At 43.4% G+C, this 22,304-nt stretch overlaps 1 protein-coding gene across 15 annotated transcripts in view; it reads right to left on the reverse strand.

The window, feature by feature from the left end:
- KCNMA1 (potassium calcium-activated channel subfamily M alpha 1) overlaps window positions 1-22,304 on the reverse strand; it is a 774,726-nt gene that overhangs the window by 361,980 nt on the left and 390,442 nt on the right. The gene's annotated exons all lie outside the window — the stretch shown is intronic.

Raw genomic sequence — 22,304 nt, forward strand, 5'->3', positions numbered from 1 at the left:
GAGCATCTCCTTCAGATCCCACAAAAGCTGTGAGCCCTTCTCTCTTGACAGCTGAGAGGGTGGTGGTGAAAGTTGAAGTATAGCCCCCTGTTCCCAGGTGACACCTATGGCTGCCTTGTGCTTACGAAGTAACAAGCTCCCTGGTTTTCCTCTACAGTCAAAGGTTACTAGCCACCCATGTGGTTTTTCAAAATCAAAAGTACTGCATTAAGAAAAAAAAAAAGACTGTATCTTCATAATCACTGGAATAAAAAGATCTGAAAGACTTGTTTCATGTTCCTACTGGGGATTAACTCACTACAGTTGAGTGCGTGTCCCCTGTAGACAAGTGACCCAGTCCCCACCACTCCTTACTGGATTACATCCCACCTGATTCCTGTGGGCATTTTCTGCTCAACCCCGGAAGAAGGAAGAAGGCCCTTCAGAGCTAAGCCCCACCCTGTGGTTCAACCGCATCAATGAGAGAGGCACATCAGCTTTGCCCATTCCCACCAATAGCCCACAAATACCTATGATCTCAAAAATCCTGCTCTACTCTGGGTCAGATTTCAACACTTATAAGACTTTTTTTTTTCCCTTTTTTTAAAACAATAGATTTTTCTTTTTTTAGATCCATCCCCAAATTTTTCACATCCTCTGCTCTTGAAGTTCCTGCCAGGGTCTCTTCATCTAGTGATCATCATTACTCTACATGGCTGCTGTCTCCAGAATCAGCAGTGAAAACACGTCTCCAAAGCTTCTGCTTCACAGACATGCTTAATAAATTAACTTTGTCCTTTTAGAGCACAGAGCTTAGAGAGGAGCACCGATTTTGTTTTTTCCTGCTTGACATCAGCATAAAAATCATTCTTCAAAAAAGAACCCTACCTAATACATTCATTTCTTCAAAGCACTATTACCAGAAACTTAATCCACAAAGGATGCAGGCACTCGGGCCCACTGTGCCCAAACTGGGAGGTGGTGGATGGAGATGTAAACCCCATACTCAGGCAGGCCTGGCATCCTGGGTACCGAGATGAGTGACATGCTGCCCCAGGCCTTGCATCTCAGGCACTGCCTGAACCACCCAGGACAGGAGAGGTCAAGATCAACATTTTAAGGTTCTGACCAGCTACAAGGTTTCTCAGCAACCACAAGTCTTAATCCGTGTGGGAACTGCCAAGACCTGCTGGTTTGTTTCTTGTCACTGGGGTTATCACCACGGCTGCAAACACGGATGAACACGAATGCTCCACCCGGCACTGTTCTATGCATACTGGCTGTATTTTCTCATCCTCCTCAAGACAGCCTCATTTTCATCAGTGCCTTTCTATAAGGAAAACCTGAAACTTAGAGTCCAAAGGATAATAATAAAACTAAAATTCTTTAAGAACACTGTTCTAATCCTCTAAACACAGCAGGCACTGTTCTAAATGCCTCCAAATGCTGGTTCAATTAATCCTCATAACAGCCTTAATTGTGTTACGATTTATGTCATTATCTTTCTATTATAGGGGAAGAAAGTGAGGCACAGAGAGGAGGCCAAAGCCAAGCTCACCAAGCCAGCGAGTGATCAGGAAGGATGTGAACTCAGGCAGTTGGCTGTCAAAGCTGTGTTTTAATCTCTAGCCTGTTTGGTCAAAGTCATATACTGGTCAGGGTGAGAGCAAAGTGTCTACTTCACATGGTCAGAATCTAGACCCACAACATAGCCATGTGCTCTGCAACTTCTCAAGATCACTGCAGAGTCAGATCTCCTCTGCAGTCGTCTCCACTGACTGACCATAGGCTCTGGGATGGATGCTCTGCCTCCTCAGAGCCAGGCTGAAAGATCTTTCCTAGTCTCGTTTATTTCTGAAATCTCAGGAGAACCTGTAGCAGAGGAGATAAGCCATATGAAAGAATTCTGTGTCATCATGGTGCATTCTACATGGGCCACTCTCATAGTAGGGGGACCCTCTCAAGGTGTCGTCTCTAAATACAAGAAGCAGAATTGTATTAAGTTTCCTTCCTGCTGCTGCTAAGTCACTTCAGTCGTGTCTGACTCTGTGCGACCCCATAGACGGCAGCCCACCACGGAATCCCCTGTCCCTGGGATTCTCCAGGCAAGAACACTGGAGTGGGTTGCCATTTCCTTCTCCAGTGCATGAAAGTGAAAAGTGAAAGTGAAGTTGCTCAGTTGTATCCGACTCTTAGCGACCCCATGGACTGCAGCCTACCAGGCTCCTCCATCCATGGGATTTTCCAGGCAAGAGTACTGGAGTGGGGTGCCATTGCTTTCTCCAGTTTCCTTCCTAGGGGTTGGAATTCTATCTAGTATTGAAATCTGATAGCTCAGTTGGTAAAGAATCTGCCTGCAATGTGGGAGACCTGGGTTTGATCCCTGGGTTGGGAAGATCTCCTGGAGAAGAGAAAGGCTACCCACTCCAGTATTCTGGCCTGGAGAATTCCATGGACTGTATAGTCCATGGGGTCGCAAAGAGTCGGACATGGCTGAGTGACTTTCACACATCACACATTGAAATCTAAAACTCCTCAAGCTCTTAGGTCTAACCTTTCTCACCCCCTTTTAGCCATATATTCCAGTTTCTGTGAAAAAAGTGTGCCTGAAGACATATAGTATACCCATACTCACAAGGTTACCTGTTTTCCTTTTCTTTTTTTTAAAAATATAAATATATTTATTTTAATTGGAACTAGAAATTCCAGGGCTCTGAGAAGTCTCTGGCTGTCTGTGACATGGTCACCTGCATCTGGGTCTTACAAACACTGGCCCCAGGGAGCACAATCAAATCATCAGCCACTCACCCCCAATGACATTAACAGAGAGTGGATAGGGGGAAAGTTTATAAATCAGGATGAATCATTTGGTTCACCGAGGGAAAAGATAAATAAACCAACACTCCAATTAATTTTAACCTGAAGAAGAAAGTGCTTGTGAATGGTGCTTCAGCCAAGTCCTTAGGGTCTGAACAACCTTAATTATTCACAATGCAAATTGCTTTTACTGCTTGTCGGATAATTCCTTAATGCTGTCTATCTTTCTTCCTCTTCCCTTTTCTCATCCCCTCTGCATCCTCCCTTCTCCTTTCCTGCTCTTTATTCCTAAAGAACCAATAGGAAATTTCTGGAAAAGCCCTTCCAATCACCCAATTGTTTTCTCCAAAAACTATTAATGAACCTTTTGCCTTCTGTATCTTTGGCCATACCCCAAGGAATGTGGGATCCCAGTTCTCTAACCAGGTATCGAATTCAGTCTCTGGCGGTGAACGCACCTAGTCCCAACCAATGGACTGCCAGGGAATTCCCATGAATCTTTTAATGAAGCTTTCCAACCCCTAATCAGCTTATCCTGACATCCCAAGGCTCAAGTAGGCCTACATAATCCACAGATGGGGTCCACAGCCCCTTGGACTGCTGGAAATTGAGTGCAAAACTGTAGAGTCTAGCTGTTTCCTGACTCTCTGCCTACCCAGGGGTCTACAATTTTCATAAAACTCTTCAGAAAGTCTATGTTCCCCACCACCTTCCAAAAAAGAGCATTAAGCATTAAAGAACTACTCCATACCTACCTAACCACTGTACCACAAGGACATTTAAGATACAGAATGGAAGAGTCTGGATTTTGGAGCCAGGCAGACTCAGATCCCAACTCTGTCACTTCCAAGTTGCATTAATTTAGACCAGTGTCCTAACTTCCCTGAGCCTCCTTTCCTCATCTGTAAAATGATGATAATAACATCTTCATTCCAGGATTACTGCTTGATTAAACAAAATAATACATGAAAATACATAGCATTCATCTACAGAAGCAGCAAAACAAAAATATTCTCTATAGGAGAAAAAAGGTATATCTAGGCTCATTTGTGGTGAATTTGCTCTCCTATCTTTGGGAGGTGCATCCCAGGCTTTGTTACAGATAAAGGTCACTGCTCTATAGAGATAATCAGACTGGGATGGTCCCTAGGAAATCCACAAGAACCAAATAGTAGGAGACATCTTTTCTGAGCATCATATTAGATTGTAATTCCTTTTATGGATCTCATAGTGAAATGCCCAATCTGAATTAAAATAAACTTCCAATCTTCTGCTTCCCTACCCACTTTAATCTACTGCCCCCTCGCCCCCCAACATGATAAGCGAGGTCTGAACATTTCAATCGTGTAAAATGTGAAGCTGCATCACTATAAAGACACTAAAGTGACTTGAGGGAGGATGCACAGCCTGTCACCAGGGGTCCTGCTGCAAGATTCACATCTCCTGCATCTCAAGGCAGCTCGGTCCTACCTGGGTCAGTTGACTCTCTGGGGTGAATGCCAATTGGATGATTCTAGATCCTTTGGCTGCTGGGGCTTCCAGGACAGCAGCAGTGATTCCAGAAATATCTTGATTAGTTGGCTCCCGTTTTATCGGCCAGATTCCAGGGACAGAGGGCCAGGAAAACAAGGGGGATAAGAAGAACCCATCTTTGCATTTCTGTTTCCCAAAACAAACTTGTCCTGACCTCCAGTTAAAAAAAAAAAAAATCAACATCAACCTTCAGACTAATTAGCTGAGACTAGGTCAGGGACTGGAACTGATGACTGTTCTCTAGATATTTGATTTTATGTTACAAACTGGATCTGGTGTGGGCTACTGCAGAGCTGAACTGCATTTAAATACTTATGGCATTTCTCTTTGACTGTGATGAACTGTAATTTGGAAGCCATTTATAGTGGTCACCGTTCTTTCTCATCAGACCATGTTGTGACGGAGACTGTTGGTTTTCTGGATGACACTGACCCTGCCACTTGCTCATCTTATACTGCTCAGGTGATCCTTGCCCACTTGTACTGTCATCCTTGAAGTTCTAATTATCAGCCTCACTCTCCAGCTAAAGAAACTGTCTTTAACAAAACAAGTGTAAAGGAGAGTACAGGAGAGCGAGAGCATTCCTAGAATAAACCAAGAATGAGAACCGCGTGACAGTGGAGACCCCCTGGGATGCTTTCTTGACTGGACATGCCTTCGTGGTGGCAGGAAATCCACGCCAAATGTTCTAAGAGCCGCTGCCAGGGGGAATACCTTGCTTCCCTCGCTTCCCTTCCTTCCTCAGTTCTAGGGGGTTGTCCCCTGGCCAAGGGTCACTTCCCTAAGGCAGCACAGTTTCACAGAGAGTGAGCTTAGGCAGAGGTCATGGGCACAGTGACGAGGAGCACCTTGGTGATGCTGACTCACTTGCAGAACCAAACAGCCCAGTGAGCCAGAGAACCGGGGCAGTAAGCACACAGAAAGCGGCACTACTTGGTATATCCACCTGACATCACGCAAGTTCCAGAAGAGGGCAGTCCTTGAGCAAATCAGCTGCCTCTCCCAGCACAAACCTGGTGCCCACAGAAGGATTTGGACAGCTTTTTCTGACATGCCTCTGCTACTGGCCTGCTGCTAACACTGGGGCACAGACAAAGGGGACTTTCCATGAGTCACTCTGTCTCAATCTCAGCCTCTGTCTCTCTCCTTTTGCCATATTTGCTGTACATGTGGGATGTTATGGTTCCACAGACCCAGGCATACCTGGGGTTCTGCTCACCTAAGCGCTAGATGTGTCTGCTCCCAGAATAGAAAGTCAGTTATTCCAAGCTCCATTCTAACCAACAAGGCATGGTCCAAGTTTGTGACTCTTAATCCCAAATTGGGAGAGGAGTCACATTCCTTCTGAAAGGTTCCTAGAAGACTTTTGATCCCCCATGACAGCAACTTTGAAAGTCTGTTTTGAAAACAGAGCTGAGCACATGGGTATGCCTGTCTCCTCTCTGCATACAGCTCCCAAGTCTCTGGATCTAAAGGGAGTATATGGAGAAGCACATCTCCTTTGCAGGGCCCTCACACCACAAGAGAGGCTACGGGGTAACTCAGCATCTAGAGCCTGAGCCTAGAGGATGATGCTAAAGACCAGGGTGTGCCTTGGGGAGACTCAGGACCCAGTTCAAGCATCAGCTGGTAGAGCGGCTTTTCTTCACCCACCAAGTTGCTGAGTGCTTCCTCCTCTTATGCCCATCCTGCCCTAGACCCACATCTGCTGGAGTACCAATTTAGAGCATCTAGCCCTGGAGCTGGAGCTCCTGAGACTCAGATGCTGGTGCTGCCCCCATTATCTACCTAAGAAGCTTGTGACACCCCTATAGTTGGTCACAGACAGCTCACAGAGCTGGCCTGGGCTGCTGGCCACCGTGTAACCACCACTAGAGAGGCACTGTGGCCCTCCTGTGACTTCAGGAGGAGCCTAGGGACTAAGACCCGGGAGGCAGTCGGGAAGCCACGGTGGCCACATGTCCACAAAAAGGAGGGTAGCAACCTCCTTTGAAACCAAAACTGCTGAGGTCCCGTTCGCAGCTCAGACAGCACTGTGGACCCCTCCCAAGGGATCATTATCTCAATTATCTCACCTGGGCCATGACTAACAGCCCCGCGGTGCTACCGCTGAGACCCCAGATTCTAGCTTAGAGGTAACTTCCTGCCAGTGCCCTGGGACTTCTGTTGCCAAGAGATATGAGACTATGAGGCAAGAGGCCCATGTTCTCCCAGAATCTAGGGGAGGAAGGAGGGCTCTGAAAGGCTGGAATAGGCATGCTCTGCCAGCCCTTTGTGATTTCAGACATGGTATTCAATCTCTTTTGAAATGCCAAATACTATTGAAGGAGCACGTGCTATTTTTATGATTTTTCAGGAAGGGTCACGGACTAATAAGAGGTTGAGAACATTGCCTAGAGGGTCCGCGCCCCTGCTGAGTACATAGTGCTGTTCTATTTATAACTGATATTAGTGGCTTTACTCCTAACATGGAAACAACAGCAGAATCCAGAACTAGCAGATGTATCCACCCCTGCAGTCTGTCTACTTCTTCTCTCAGGTCTCGAGTATTCTGGATGTTCAGCTAAAAGGTTGTTCACATCAGCAAAAAGGAACTGACCAAATGCACAGTCCAGAAATAAAGGTCCCTGGCCTTCTTTTGTCTTCACGTAGGAGATACCCAATTGGACCCATCCTGCCTGAAGACTCCAGCATCCCACACCCCTCCCGCCACCCTGTCCCCAAGCAGGAGATGGCAACAGAAGGTCCCCAGCAGCCACAGGCATGTGTCAGGGTGATTTGGTGAGACCCAGCACTGAAAGCAATTTCTTACTCAGAAAATCATTTATCATGCACAGTCTGTCGAAAACAATCTCATTTCAAACCCTTCCCAGGGAGAGAAGAACTGACAACGAGCACTAAGTAATCTACAACATGGCCACTGGGAGTCATTTATCTTCCCTTCTCTCAGCCCAGGACTTGATGGATTCAGGAGAGAAGAGGAATGAGTCATACCGACTCTGAGGACACCCGTTCACCCTGTAAGGAGGGGCTTCAGATAAAAGGGTGGGATGCTATATTAGGACAGCCACACACTCCTGGGTGCATAACTGGAAATTTCTTATTTTCTCCATTTTACTAAGTCAATGCCCAGAAAACAATTTTAGTATTCTAAGAGAGAGTTGTACCTCCCTCATTGCAAAATATGCTCTTTTTGTACTTTTAATTCATCTTAAGAGCTAGAATTCTCCTTCTTAGGGAGTAATTAAGGAAAAGCTGGTTGCTTTTTCTATATAATCTGACTTTCCCTTTGCCTGGGGCAGTATTTCCTTTGCCAGACCATAGCATGGAGTTTACGGCATATTAGATAATTATTCTGTGCATGCCATCAGCACTGACGTCAACACCCTGGAAACAGACAGACAATCAAGCAATTTGAGGTCCACAGAGAAAAGCAGGAGGTGGAAAATTTTCCCTGTTAAGTTCCTGGCATTTTTTGGTAATTAGTTGCAGATAGGAAAAGCGATCAATCACTTTCCTTGCAGAATGTCTGACTAAACGAAGGTTCTGGTTTTGAGGTTCACCAGGCCCACAAAGTGGAGAAGGAAATGGCAACCCACTCCAGTGTTCTTGCCTGAAGAATCCAGGGGATGGGGGAGCCTGGTGGGCTGCCGTCTATGGGGTCACACAGAGTCGAACACGACTGAAGCGACTTAGCAGCAGGCCCACAAAGATGCCTGTGAACTTCAGAGTTTCGTCATTTTAAAGCTGTGGTCAGCCAGTGACTTGGAAAGTCCTGCCGAATGCAAACTGTGACAGGGATGCTAACTTCCTAGGAACCAAATTAAAACAGAAACACCTTTATAAATGTACTAGTTCTCAGAAAGATTTACATCATAGATACTTCATGACTGTAGCGATTTTGATTCTGAAATAAATCACAAGGGTGTGTATATATGCTGTTTTAGGATGAAATGGTCCCCAAACTGTTTTCATTTGCTATCGTTATCAGAACATCTGAAATCCTGACTTCGAAAGAAATAAGATGCAATTTTGCCCAAGACAAATGTAGGGATTAAAGTTAAAAATCTGGACTCAAATCCTCCTTGTGCCATATGCTAGCTGCCATTTCCAACCCCTCTGTGCCCTGGTCTCCTCACCTGTTACTGGAGTGAGTTGCCATTTCCTACTCCAAGGGATATTCCTGGCCCAGGGATGGAAACCAGGTCTCCTACATTGCAGGCAGATTTGTTGCTGTCTGAGCCACCAGGGAAGCCCCCCTCACCTGTTATGGGGGTGATACTGGCACCTACCTTACCGGCTGCTATGAGGATGAACAGGTGACACAAGCAGCTTAGCACAATGCCTACCACAGAGTAAGCATTCCATTAAAAGCTTTCTGGAAAATTCTCGGCCAGAGATGAATTAGGGGGGGTAGGCCAACTGGCCAGTTTCCTGGAGGTCAATGTATAAGATGCCCAAGAAATCACTGGAAACATAACAAGATCAAAAAATGGGATTTTCAACAAGAGTACTTACCACACATGATTAGGAAGAATGCTGGGGCAAACCACTTGTAAGAAGGTAAGCCTCTGTAAGGATAAATTCAAAGACCAATAGAGGGTCTCCGAACTCCTGGAGCCAAGTGGCCAGGGCCTTAGGGGTATCTCTGTAATAGTTTTCTTCCTCCCCCTCCCTCTTTCCCCAAGAGGAAGCTCAGTCTCTTCACTAAATAAGTATTTAATAAATTATAAAGAATACCAATCTGAAGGCATGAAAATTTATTAGCCTGTCCAGGTGTCTCCTTGGTCTACCATGCTCTGAGCTATTTGGGCACTGGATCTAAACACTCTCCCGGCTCTTCTCATTCTCTCTCATTATTTAACCACCCCTCAGTGGTCAGAAATTCCAGCTCAAACCACCTGTAGTCAAGTCACAAGGCACCTCCCTCCACTGGGGCCAGACTCCAAGGGAGAAGTGACCCTCTGCACTCGTGTGAGGACCTACAGCACTTAAGACCAAGAAAAGAAAAATCCACTATTAAAATACCGCTGGGACCTATCAGTGAGTGTTACTTAGAAGGTGTGGTTGAAATTTTTCTGTAGGGATGTAAGTTTAGATTGTGAATAATATAAATAGTTGCTGACTTTTCCAAAGTTAATATAGCAGCCTGTGGTCCACAGTTTTTTTTTTGCTAGAATGATAAGAAGGCTATGGTCTGATCAATAACTACTCCAAGTCCATCCTGAACCATGGACACTGTGGAAAGTAAAAGAAAGGTGAATCATCCACCTGGAGAATCTCAAGATCAAAAGGTAGCCCAGTTTATCTTCCTGATTTCATCATGAACATTTATCTCCTTCACCCTCATCAAGAGGTATACACAGAGAATAGATAAATTAAAATTTCAGTTGTTAATTTAATCAAGCATGATTTGACAGGGAACCTGCTGCAAAGAGGACACTCTATGATGAAGTCCAATACCAAAAATAGTGAGAGTTTAAAAGTGGATTATTTGAAATCTATCCCATTCCCGTTACTCGTATTCATTGCTGAGAAAGAAGATGGTTTACTCAGTCTACTATCGTCTAGGCACATGGAATGAAGTGACTCATTATCTTCACTCAATATTAAGGAAGGCAACACCATGGCCAGTGTACAGATAAAATGGTCAAGACATACAGAGACCACAATTCGGCCAAGGTTGCACTCCTAGAAAGAGGCAGACCTGCACTTCCCACGCTGCCCCGCTGGCCCACTCCTAAAACTGCCGTGGAAGATGGAGCAAATGCCTCACATGAACCGGAGTGGGTATCAAACGCTGAGCGTGAGCTGCTTCTACTCTAGAAATCAACGAGTGATGACTATAAGCAGACAGAAACAGAAACAAAAGAGCTGAAAATAACAAATGTTGGTGAGGATGTGGACAAACTGCAACTTTCACACATTGTTGGTAGGAATGTGAAACTGTACAACTACCATGGAAAATAGTTTAGTTATTCCCCATAAAGTTAAAACTGTTAGATAGCCCAGCAAGTCTGCTCCCAGATATATAAGAATTAAAAATAGGAACTAAAACAAATGCTTGTGTACAAGTGTTTATAGCAGCAATTAGTCACAATAGCTAAAAGGTGAAAACAACCCAAAAGCCCATCAGCAGATGAAAGGATAAATAAAATGGGATATATCCATACAATGGGATATTATTCAGCCATAAAAGGGATGAAGCACTGACACACACAACAACATGAATGAACCTGGAAAATAGGGTCACAAATATCACAAAAGGTCACATATGCACCATTCTATTTATAGGAAACATCCAGAAGTGAATCCATAGGGACAGAAAGTAGATCAGTAACTGTCAGGGGCAAGGAGGACAGGGAAGCAGGAAATGGCTGTTTAATGGGTATGGGGTCTTCTTTTTGGGTGACGAAACATCTTGCAACTAGACAGAGGTGATGACTGCATAAGAGGAAATATACTGAATGCCACTGAATTGGACACTTTCGTATGATTAATGGCTAATTTTATGTTATGTGAATTTTACCTCAATTAAAAAAAAAAAGACAATCAAGGGTGGTAAAGAGTAGAAAATGATCCCTCAATTTCTCTGTCCCACTCTGTCCTCTGTGAGTGAGGAAAGGGACCCACGTGGAGTTGCCTAACCTAGAGTTGTACAGTGAAGTTCCACTGGTGGAGTTGGGATCAGAAATGAGCCCTCTGTCAATTAATTTAACACAGCTGGACAACGCAGCTGGATATTCCTGCTCCCCAAGGGCACTACAGGGAAAGGAGAAAAAATATTAAGGGAAATATATCTTCTTCAAGCATAACTGATTGTATCCCAACTCCTGTTTCTCTGGCTCAAGGCTAAGGTCCTCCGGGAAGGCTTTCTCCATCTCCAACCCAGGGAGAGAGGCCTTCTATTCCTAGGTAAGCACCATCCTTGGAGAATTCAGCATCATGAAACACTCTTGACTCTCCTCAACAGAGTGATTTACATGCTCAGAAAGAATCTGTTTCATTTGCTTTTGCTTGAAGTGAAGTGGGTAATCTCTATTAACAAAATGATTACTGCTTTAATTTCCAGAGCTCTTATCCATTACTGAAGCCATGCTGTCTCTAGAGAAGAACCCTAAGTAACTTGGGTTTTAACCCACCCAGGATTGATGATTTACTAAGCCTGGGCTTTAGCTGGGGCCAAGTGACTGGAGAAATCATGGTCCTTTTATCCATTATTCTGCTGACATCAAAATCTCATAATACCCAAAACCCTGAAATGACACTTTTCTCTCCTTTACTATTTGTACATGTGACTAGGAGAAAATTATGCTTGATGGACATGTTTAAGATACATAAATTCTCAAACAGTTTCTTTCCTGCTTGCTCCAATCTGTTTCCACTGAACAAACCTGCATTGGCCTGAGAAGTCATGAGGCTCAGGGCTCATTCTTTCCATGCTGGCTTGGCTTTCTGAAGTGTGTGGTTTTTACGTCATTGCCTTGAATGCAAGAGTGTGCGTGTAAAGATGTATGAGTATGTACAGGTATACAGTGAATACTTTTCCCTGTTAAAAGTACAGTGAAATTGATGGTGGTAACACCTTGCTGCCCAGCTCTCTGAAAGTTTGTCGTTTTTAGGTCTGCCACTAATCCTCTCAACATTTCTACAGACTGGAACTGAAACTCTAGTCTTCTAGGAGGATAATACTAGTTATTAAGATTCACAGCCTAGAAGTCATTCTTGAGTTGTCTTTTCAACTAAACAGCATGTTCTGTCCATGATACCTCATAGTATGTGCTCACCAACTCCATCCCTCCTAGCCCAAGAGATAACCTTCTCAGCTGGGACTAATGAAGTATCAGCCTCCCAAATATTCTCTTTGTGAGATAAAAATCTTGGGCCTTACACTCTATCGTTTGCATCATAGTCAAAAGGACTATTTTTGATAACAGCTCTACTGAGTTGCATACCACACAATTCGCCTATTTAAAGCGTACAACTCAATAGTTTTTAGTATAGTTACAGAGTTGTGCAACCATCACCACAATCAACTTCAGAACATTTTCATGACCTAAAAAAAAAAAAACAAAACACCTCTGCATCCTTTAGCTGTCAACTGCCAGTCTTCCCACTCTATAAGGCCTAAAGCAAACACTATCTATCCTCTGTCTCTATACACTTGCGTATTCTGAACTTCAACATGAATAAAGTCATATAATTTATGACTGACTTCTTTCACTTAGCATAATGTTTTCAAGCTTCATTCATGTTGTGGCATATATCAGTGCTCCATTCCTTTTTATGGCCTAATATTCCATTGCATAGATACACCATGTTATATTAACCATTTCTCCATGGATGAGCATTTAGGTTGTTCTCATGTTCTTGTTCTTATAAGTAATGCTACTATGAACATTCAGGTACAAGTTTTAGTTCAGTCACTCAGTCGTGTCTGACATTTATTTTCATTTCTTTGGGGTATATACCTAGGCGTGGAATAACCATGTCTTATGGCAACTCCATGTTGAGCTTTTTGAGGAAATGCCAGACTGTCTTCCAAAGCTACCGTATCATTTTACATTTCCATCAGCAGTTTACAATTTGTCCACATCTTCCCCTTGCCAACACTTGCTATGAGCTGTCTTTTTTATTACAGCCATACTAGTGCGTGTGAAGTGGTATTTCATTGAAGTTTGGATTTACAATTCACTGATGACAAATGTGTTGATGAATCTCTCTCCTTGGCTCATGTTTTCATTGAGTTGTCTTTTTATTACTGAGTTGTAGAGTTCTTTATGTAGTCTAGATACAAGTCTCCTATCAGATATACAATATGCAAATGTATTCTCCCATTCTGTGCTGTCTTTTCACATATTAATAGTGTCTTTTAAGAAACAAAGCTTTTAAATTCTGATGAGGTTCAATTTACGTATTTCTTTTCTTGCTTATGCTTTTGGTATCATACTTAAGAATTAACTGCCAAATCTTTTGTCACAAAGGTTTACCTCTATTTTCTCCTAAAGGTTAACAGTCCTCTCTTATGTTAGGTCTTTGATCCATTTTGAGTTAATTTTGAATACGATGTAAGGTAAAGGTCGAACCTCATTCTTTTACATGTAGCTATACAGGTGTCCCAGCATCTTTTTAAAAAAATACTACTCTTTCAACAGTGAATGATTTTGGTACCTCATCAAAAATCAATCAACTATAAATGTTTTATTTTGAATGATGAGTTCTAGTTTGTTAACCTATACATCCAGAATGACTTTTAAAAGTAGAAATCACATGATTTCTCTCTCAATAAAACAGCTCACCCCCCATCACAAATCACACTCTATTCCAAAGGTTCTTACCCAGGGGCCACAAATTCCCAAGAGGTCCTAGGATAATATTCAGGAAGTCTACCAACTTGGATGAGAAAAATTACATCTTTACTTTTATGAACCTCTAACTCAGATGTGGCATTTCTTTGTATGTACATAAAAATGTGAGCAGAAAACTAGAAAAGTATTAATCACACTTCTGACTTTGTTAGCAATAAAAACCCCAGATATTTACATCTAGGATTATAACTGATGCACATATCTCAAAATATCATTTACATTAATCCTACTTTAAAATTATAGGAGTGTATTAGAACCATTGCTCTTGGTCTTCATAATAATGCACAATTAAGAGGCACATTCAATAATGAACTTGTTTTTATATATTATGATAACTGTATTTCAATATAATTGGTTTTCTTACAATCCAATGTTTTTATATTATACATTTATAAATATTCTGAGAGATAGAGTCATAGTCTTCACAAGACCACCAAAGGACTCCTGAGCACATAACAAGCTGCTGCTGCTGCTGCTGCTAAGTCACTTCAGTCGTGTCCAACTCCGTGCGACCCCATAGATGGTGGCCCACCAGGCTCCGCCATCCCTGGGATTCTCCAGGCAAGAACACTGGAGTGGGTTGCCATTTCCTTCTCCAATGCATGAAAGTGAAAGGTGAAAGTGAAGTCGCGCAGTCGTGTCTGACTCCTAGCGACCCCATGGACTGCAGCCTACCAGGTGCCTCCGTCCATGGGATTTTCCAGGCAAGAGTACTGGAGTGGGGTGCCATCGTCTTCTCCACATAACAAGCCAAGGAACCCCAATTCTCCCATTACCAGTTTTACCTTCTTCACAGCAAGGATCATCAAGTTAAATTATTTATTTGCTGATATGTTTATTGCCTGTGTTCCTCTGACACTACAACTGGTTAGTGCCTAGTACTTAATGTAGTGCCTGGCACATAATAGCCACTCAATAAATATTTATTGAGCTAATTACTGAATCATCAGTCATTTTCTAAACAAGAGTGAACTCATCATCTTAATGAAAATAAAGATTACCCATACCAAGCTAGTGATGTATAATTCATACTGAAAATAATTTCACATTTATATTATCATCATCAGATTTAATAAGTGCCATCATGTCCTACGTCCTGTAGTAAGTGCTTCATGTGCAGCGTCTCATTTACTGTTCTCAGAACTAAGGAGCCAGAATAATTATTATCCATATTTACAGTTATGGAAATAAACGCTCAGAGCAGTTATATTCTTCCCAAGGTAACAGAGCTAGTGAGTAATAGAGTCAGGATTTTGTAACCACATCTACCTGCCTCCAGATTATCAGGTTTTGTTTTTTTTTTTAAACTACAACAAGACACTTCTAGGGAGACTAAAATACGAATTTCAGAGAAAAAGAGGGGGACATTTCTGATTATCCAGTTGAGAAAGCTGAGATCCTGTAAAGTTAAGAAATATACCCTAGGATGTAGAATTTAGCAGAAATTTTCAATAAAATGTTCTTTCCACTGTCCTGTTTATGAGCCACAGCAGAAAAACCCCTCAGCAAAAATATAGCAAAACTAGGTGCTAATGGACTGTCTCACATGAAAGGATGAATTTTTGAAAAGGTTTATTTTGCAAGCACAATTAATACTAATAGGCACTAAGCTGAAGTCTGTTCTTTGCTTTCCTGGGGTCCAGTTTGCTTCTCTAAATATTAGGGCTCGGCCTCATTTGGGACATTAAGCACTTCATTAAGCTGAAATCCAAGTTAATTTGATTGCACAATTACAAACTGTCCCCAGCTGGGGATTGTCTCATTTGTCAGGTGGCGAGGGGGCAGCATGGCCTGATGATATGCCAGATCCGCATTTTATCCCCAGCTTGAGGTCTCAGTGTTTTCTGGTTTTGACCTCATCAAGCCTTATGGTAAGGAAGTTAAACTGGAGCAGGAAGACAGATGCTCTCCTTACCAAATCTGTTGAGGGCACCTGGAGGCCCATCTACTGGGTCTGCAAAAGGACAGGGCACAGGAAGAGTGCTGGTCACTTTGAGAAGGCAGCAAATGGGGTCAATCCAGGGGTCCCCTGTGCCCGGGGCAGCTCAGTCACGGGAGGAGCATGCCTCCAGCAGCCCCGTTCCTGGCCCCTGTGCCCAGTCTCATTTTTACCAGCTGCAGGCTCACCAGACAAATTATTCAGCTTGGGTGTAGGTGGGTGCCAAGGAGATGGATAATCATGTTCAATGGTGATTTGCTGACATTAACAGACCCTGGAAACACCACATCTTGTAAAGTAGTATTTCCTTCTCCTCTGCTATTCATGGATGTAGTCAAAGGACCCACTCCCAGCCTTCTCCAAGAGAGACCCCTTCTCCAGCCAGCCCAGTCCCTCCACTGACTCAGCTGCAAAGATGTCAGCCTTGCCCAAGAGACATCTGCCCTTGGCCGTCAGCTGCTGGGAGGCAATCTCTCAGCCCTTGGGATGTCATGTCTGAACAAAGTCTTTTGAGGGTCTTGGGTCAGCCAGGTAGGAACAGTAAGATTGGGAGTAGGGAAAGGGTGGTAAACCACATGAGAAAGTCCAACAACGTGATATATGGTGGAGGCTTTGGGTCAGGTGGAAGCTGTCAAGCTCCAACGTGGCTGAAGAAGGTCAGTCAACACAAGTTTATGTGACTGAGTCCCAATAAAAACTCTGAACACCAAGGCTCAGTGAGCTTCCCAAGTTTGCAGAATTCCTCACATGTTGTCACGCATCAACGCTAGAAAAGAACCACTGTCATGACTCCAAAGGGAGAGAACAGTGCGGAAGCTCTGTGTTTAGTACTTCCCTGGGTTGGTCTGGCTTCTGTGCCTCTTCCCTTGGCTGATTTTAACCTATACCCTTTCCTTGTAGTAAATTGGTTGTGAGCATAACAGCTTCCAGTGAGTTCTACGGTCCTTCTAACAAGTCAGGGGTGGTTTGGGGAGCTCCCCGAACTTGCAGGTGGTGTCAGAAATGAGTGGTCCTGTGGACAGCTCACCTTCCCCACTTCTTCTGTATTATCTAAGCTCCACCCATGCCTGGGGACCAGTTCTAGTCTTCTTTCCTACTTGAAGATGTCCTAAATTACTGCAGCCCAGAAAGCACACCCTCTTCTGGACTTAAAGCTAGTGTTTCTCAAACCACTTTTTAACAAAACCCAAATGAAGAAATATATCTTACGTCACAAACCAGCACACACCATATGTTTATATATTATATAGAGATCTGTGTACATAATTGAGAGAAAATTTTCATATAATCACATTCACCTTCCCAAGCAGTATTTTTATCTAAGTCTGTTCAATCTCCTTAAAAAAAAAAAAGATTCTTGCTGTGTCCCACTCTATTGCTTTTACAAATTAGTAATGAATTGAGACTTGCAATTTTAAGAAACTCAGGTCTTGCCCACTACCTCGATAATTAACCACATGGCTGCTTTGTAATACATCTTGTTTTTTTCCCTTAACTTTAATGTGTTTACACCTTGTCCCTTTAAAGAAATGATTAAAAGTTTCAAAATAAACCTCAAAAGGAAAACAACAATATTTAATACATTTTTGGCCACTTTCATGCTAGGCAGTGTACTAAGAGCTTTTACATGCATCACCTAATTCTTTCTGCACACTACTCCAAGGAAAGTAATATCATCATCCTTCATCACCATTTCACCCCATTTCACAAGTTTGGAGAAGTAACCAGCTTGCCCAAAGACACACGGCACTAAAGAGGCAGAGCAAGATGAAGCCCGGAAGGTCAGATTCCAGAGCCTGCTGCTAACGACCAGGAAGGACTGTCTTTCCTTTCCACCCATTCTCATTCCCAGCCAGAGCTCCCAGCTAACCCTGCAGTCCCTCAGTGGACAGGGCATTCATACACACATGAATGCAGAGTCCTGGCCCAACCAGCTCAGGGAAGAGAGAGCTGGCAAAAGTTTCCTCCTCAGTCAATGCTCTTTTTAAGCAAGGGTCAGTAACCTTCTGCTTGCATGTAGCCCTGCATGCAGGCCTGTCCATTATGCTTCCCCTCATTCATCTCCAGGAAATCTCTATCTTCCAGAATTCCAGTCACCCCTGCCTGCTTCTCCCCACCCCTCCCGCCTTCCCCGTACCAATTAAATGGTCATAGTCGACCAGCTTGCAGACAGGTTAAGACAAGGAATCTGAGGGAGGCAGGGAATTCAGGGGAGATGGGGCTTCTCTAAGAAGCTTCCCTGCTGTTCTCTGTCAAACTGGTCTGAAGACAGGTTGATGTGTCCACAGTGATCCCCAGCGACTCTCCAGTAGTAGGGAAGAGTCACAGTCTTGCAGAGAGGTGGCAGCTGTTTTCTGCATCTGTTTGGGCACCCCAATGATGCCCAGGTCCTGTGCCCCAGAGCTGCATCTCAGAAGGAGTGGTTTTGACTGGAGATTATTTGCATATTTGACTCATAGCTCAAGGAGGAAAACTGCCCCTAAAAACAGGTGCTAACTCACAATGTATAAGAGAGGCAAAATACACAGTGTTTAGGCTCTGGCCTTTAGATTCGTCTCAGTTTACATACTGCTTCCTGAGTTGCTTGGTATTAGAGAAATAGCTGGGAAGTCTAGGGCCTCCCTTCCCTAGTCACGTAAGCATTGCCCCTACATTTTCAAGATTTCAAATGCAATGAGGGAAGGGGTATGACCCAAGGAGAGGTATACACCACAGAGAGACTCATACTGAGACTTGTCTTGTATGCCCAGGAAGGGGAGGGTTCCCAATCAATCTTTACTTTGGGTATGAAGACTGCCCTCTGCCATGTGATCTTAATGGCAGGAAAACAAACAAAAAAACAGAGTGAGCGATCAGGTAAGACTACCCTAACAGAGCAGGAATCCTTAACTTGGGTCCACGGACTAACTTGAGAATCCCTGACAAGCAAAAATTCCTATAGCACTCATCAAATCCCCCAAAGGGTGCTTGACCCACAAAAGAACCACCACCATCATGCATGGCAATGCACACACGCTTTCTATCATTTGATTTGATAGAAATCAACCCTCACCCATTTGTGCCTCCTTCAAGCATACACACACACACACACACACACACACACAAGACACGCAGGCACCAGGTACCCTCTCCTTGCCTGTCTCCCAGCCTCACCACGTACTTGATAACAGATGTGCTCGAAGGCACAAACAGGCTGCATGGCTCAATTATTGATGCTGCTCTTTACAGACCTTGTCTTATTATTGCTGTTGATGCTATTAGGAAGAGGGAAAAATCCTTAATGCAGTCCTCGCCCATCTCCTCCTGCTGCTAGAAGAAAAAGCATGTGCCAGGTGGAGCCACCTAATAGCATCATGTTTTCACCTTTCTCTGCAGACAGTACCTGCAGTTTCCTCTAGGGCATCAAGATCTCCAACCAGGCTGTGGGCTCATTTTCTGTGGGGACTGGGAAGGCAAGGTAAAAACACCAGCTCTCAAAGGAAGAAATGGGGACTCTGAATAGGACGTCTGCATGAACAGGAATGTGGGTAGAGTATGTTAACAGGTGGACCCTGGAGCCCTACCTATGGTTTCTTCCTGAGAGAATCACAATCAGTGAAAATTCAGGAGAGGGAGCCATAGCTCAGACTTGAGACTGTATCTGGAGAGGAAGGTACAGAGATGCCATGCTTTATTTTGTCCTTGAAGGGGTCACAGTGTAAGAATTTCACGAGCTGACCCTAATGCTCGGCAAATTGGGAAATTTAAGGTTGATGAAACTACACCCAGGGTTTATCTATGTTAACCCATGCTTTTATGCCAACATATGTTGAAGATTAAACCAAGTTTCAAATGTGCCCATTTGTCAGAAAATAATCTTGAGCAATTATCACCGACACACTTAGTATAGCCAACTCTCTTTCAGTGAAGTAATACACCAGCAGAACAGAGAGATTTGGACCTTTATTTCTTATAAATAATCTGACAATTTAAGGGGGTTATGTTCGTTTCCATTTATGTCCTGGAAAATAGACTCTTGTGACTTAGCAACCATGTTTAAAAAGCTCTTGCAGTTCTTAAATAAACAGAGTGTATGTTTATGAGGTCCTAACGATGTTATTTTCAGGGATGATGTAGACTTACTGATATGTGTCTTTGGGGATTTACAGTAAGTTGTGGGTGATTTGTTGCTGCAACATACAGTATTTGTCTAGAGAAAGGTGGACATTCTCTTATGCAGCATTTGGAAACATGTTAAATGGGAAACAAGCTGGGGCTTGCTCACCATGGAAAGAGAAGGGCCCCTTTTTGGGAATCAGAAGACCAAGAGTTAAGAATATTTTCTGGCAGTCAGGGATCAGAGCTAATTCAAGACCAGAAAGAGAGACCGTTTAGAATAGAGATTGAAAACGGCCTACAGAGATGTTTTGTTTGGCCTGTAGAGTACTTTAAAAGTGGTAGAGTCATGGGCAATATTTAAAACTGGAGATTCAACATGAAAGCCCAGTTTCTTCTCTTTTTCTTGAAACAGGGAAGATTTGCCCACACAAGTCTGCATTTTTGCTTGGGGACAATCAGGTGGGAAGTTATTTCAGGGATGGCTCAGGCTCTCAGCTCATCCTGGTCCTCGCATATCTGCTAGCCTCATTTCTAACATCTGCCCACCCCTTTCCACTTGAGCTTGAACACCTCAATGCAGGAAATGTTCATTTTTGACTGTTGCACTTTCAGTGAACAGATCTCTTACACTGGAGAGGCTCATTTTCAGATATAAGGATGGACAAAGCACATGTGTCTTCAAAACTCAACAGAAAAGCAAGACTATTACGTTTTTCTTTTTTAATGGACATATCTATAGGGGTCATTTTTATTAAATGACATCAAATGACATTACTATTGCCCAAAGCCAAGTCATAAGACACGGTTTGAAATGGAATGTTTGTTTTTATTTTCTCATCTGAAACAATTAGATGACACCGGGAGGGCTGTGGTATAAAGCATCTGTCTCTGGGCATGTTTTCTTATCTGTGAAATTTTCCAGACGGTTGGGGCTGACAGGGAGGGAGAGAAGGGAGCCAAATTCTCCATCAGGCACAGCAGACACAGTGCCGAGGGCCCACCATGCTTCCAGCGACCCACAAAAATGGCTGAGTTCCAATTTCTTCAAAATCAGAAGAAAAAAATAATAATGAACATGTCATAAGGACTCTAGCCTGGATTATACTTATCTTTATAGAAAAACAGTAGTAAAATATAATTTTTAGTATTTTTGTAGAGAAATGGACTTAAGAATGCGAAAGCACCCAGAGCCCATGGAAATCACAGGGCAGCCCTCCAGGCAAATGCTAGTCTCCAGACCAGCATCCCAGGTTGAGCCGTGGTGGGTCTGCCCGTAGCACCACCTCCTTAGCCATGACTTTTGTCTCCCACCATCTCTATGGATGCTCTGCATGTGGCAAATTCATAGGTGAGGCCCCTGTAAGGAATGTTACACCCAGGCCTCAGTTTCAAAAAGATGGAACAGATGCCTTTTATCCAGTCACTTCTGGATATTTCTAAGTAGAAGTGTCCAAAAGTTTGTCACCACACACAATTGGAGAAGAGTATTACCGCCACCAGGGACAGTTTGCTTTTCGGATTCTGTTCTGCCATCCTGAAAGCATTCTCAATTCTTAATCTCAGTGGCCAATTTCGAGGCAGGGCTTCACTGGACTCGGTACATACTGAAAAGAAAATCCAAGAAGCCCAAAAGCACATGCCATAATAAGAGCCCCTTTTATGGATTACTTGAGTTGGTAGGGGGGACTGAGCTTTCTGTTTCCTCAACACAAATTCGCCCCAGAGCCAAACACCCTATAAAACCCAGCTACCTTTTCAGCTTCTGAAACTTCAGCTCTTGTTGTTAACAAAGCTCATTATTAGAAACTGATGACATAGAGCCTAGTGATATCTCACTGGTTATCTTGTTTTGTTACCTTATTTTTCCTATATTTATGGCCATGCCCTCGTGAAAATATTTATAATTTAAAAAGCTCAATGGAAAAAATCTAGCTTCATACATAGTATTTGAAACCACCAGTATCTAGAAAAATACCTCACGTACAGTCAGTACTTAATAGACATCTATGACTTGACCGATGGGCTTCCCTGGTGGCTCAGACAGTAATGAATTTGCTTGCAATGCACAAGACTCAGGTTTCATCCCTGGGTCAGGAAGATCCCCTGGAGAAGGAAATGGAAGATCCCCCGGAGAAAGAAATGGCTACCCACTCTATTATTTTTGCCTGGAGAATTCCATGGACAGAGGAGCCTGGTGGGCTATATTCCATGGGGTCACAAAGAGTTCCTGATTGATACCTTTAAGTTAGGTACACGGCTTTCAGCCCATCTCTGTTATTATGATGAGACTGGGGGCTAATCCTTCCATGCTATACTTTCCCATCCATTTATATGTGAGACAAGATTGTCTCCTATATACACACGTGCATGCACACCCACACACAAACATATACACTTCCTTCTCCCAAATTCTGGGAACAGTGACATGTATATCCAGAAAGTCCCAAGGGCATCCTTGCTGCAAGGGACTCTATTTTTACTCCACAAATGACTCATCACTGACCAGGGTCTCCCCAAAGCTTCCTTTTGTCAGGCTGTCAGGAAGAAGGACAAGAGAAATAAAAGAAGAG

The sequence above is a fragment of the Bos indicus genome, chromosome 28 (assembly GCF_029378745.1).
Source record: "Bos indicus isolate NIAB-ARS_2022 breed Sahiwal x Tharparkar chromosome 28, NIAB-ARS_B.indTharparkar_mat_pri_1.0, whole genome shotgun sequence".
Classification (NCBI taxonomy): Eukaryota; Metazoa; Chordata; class Mammalia; order Artiodactyla; family Bovidae; genus Bos; species Bos indicus.